At 39.4% G+C, this 1,245-nt stretch overlaps 1 protein-coding gene across 1 annotated transcript in view; it reads right to left on the bottom strand.

The window, feature by feature from the left end:
* LOC104525691 (FYVE, RhoGEF and PH domain-containing protein 6) overlaps nt 1-1,245 on the bottom strand; it is a gene marked incomplete at both ends in the record, with an annotated part of 20,982 nt that overhangs the window by 1,058 nt on the left and 18,679 nt on the right. The window lies entirely within an intron of this gene.

The raw sequence follows: 1,245 nt of genomic DNA, 5'->3' as shown, positions 1-1,245 counted from the left end.
AAGAGCACTAAAACTTCACAAGATATACAACAAAAGCGCAATGGAAGTCCTGGGGAGACTGTATTGAGTATGGTAGTATAATACAGGCATTGAACAGTTTATCTAGAAAAACAGATATTGGTGGCATTGCATATACAAACATTTGGTTTATAAGCACTAATGTTGCAAGATTCACCTGGCAATTTAGGTCTTCTCCAAACCTATGAACAAGTCTCAAGTGCTAGAAATCAAACCACGGAACCGACAATATTCATAGGTTGGTTTTAATGATATTGTTATATTAAAAATTAAAAAAAATAGATCAAAATATTTTTTCATTTGAATTTAATTGACACAGTGCCGAATTACTAAATTAAAATTAATTTCTACATTTAATAATTTGGTGTGGCATCACAAAAATGCAAAATACATTATTTATTTTATATACTACATAGACATCTTCATGCAGAGTTGGGATTTTACTTCTAAAATTAAACTTATTTCCAAAAAACACCTAAGATCTACCCAGTGAGGGTCAAACGGATTCAGGCGAGACTGTAACACCCAACCTCAGGCCTCCAGGCCTTTTTAAAAAGCACAGCTTACATGGTCCCTACAAGACTGAATTCACAAGTAACTCAATTATGCAGAGCAAGGTATCTGCCATCACTGTAGATGTGACAGTTGCAAATGAGATGAAAATCAGTATTTTGAGAACAAGATGCTACTGCTAAACAATTACAAAACAAAATACCACAGTCTGTTTTCGCCATTTGAAAGACTTTTCACATACCAGCTGGCACTGAAAAGGCCACTTTGCACTTGCTCAGCCAAAGATACTCTGGGCCTAAGAGAGTCTCTAACAGGAGAAGTGAAGGGATACAAATGGGGCTCTCAGTCACGGCATTGGGGAAGAACCTTGTAGCTCCTCTAACGGATAAAAAGCATCAAAATAGCCAGATGCTTGTGGTAAGGAAAAATAAAAACAAGCCCAGCTGATGACTATTCATTCAGCAGCTGCTTTATTCTCTGCTGCAGCTGCTCTCCCTGTTAGGAAGTTGGTTGTTAATCCCCAGCCGCCAGCTGCACGTGCCTCAGGCAGCTGAAGCAAGCCGGCACGCAGATGCTGCACAGCAAGCGCTGAATTGCTCCATGAAACCTGCTCGAGAAGTGTCATAACAGGGACACTTTCCTCTAAAACTCTGTCGTGGAAGACTGAGGGCATTTCTATTAGCTTCTATACACGTACAGTCCTGCTTAGTTTCA

This window comes from Antrostomus carolinensis, unplaced genomic scaffold (genome assembly GCF_000700745.2).
Source record: "Antrostomus carolinensis isolate BGI_N321 unplaced genomic scaffold, ASM70074v2 scaffold12965, whole genome shotgun sequence".
Taxonomy (NCBI): Eukaryota; Metazoa; Chordata; class Aves; order Caprimulgiformes; family Caprimulgidae; genus Antrostomus; species Antrostomus carolinensis.
The sequence above is the reverse complement of the archived record's forward strand: the minus strand, read 5'-3'. Positions and strand labels throughout refer to the sequence as shown.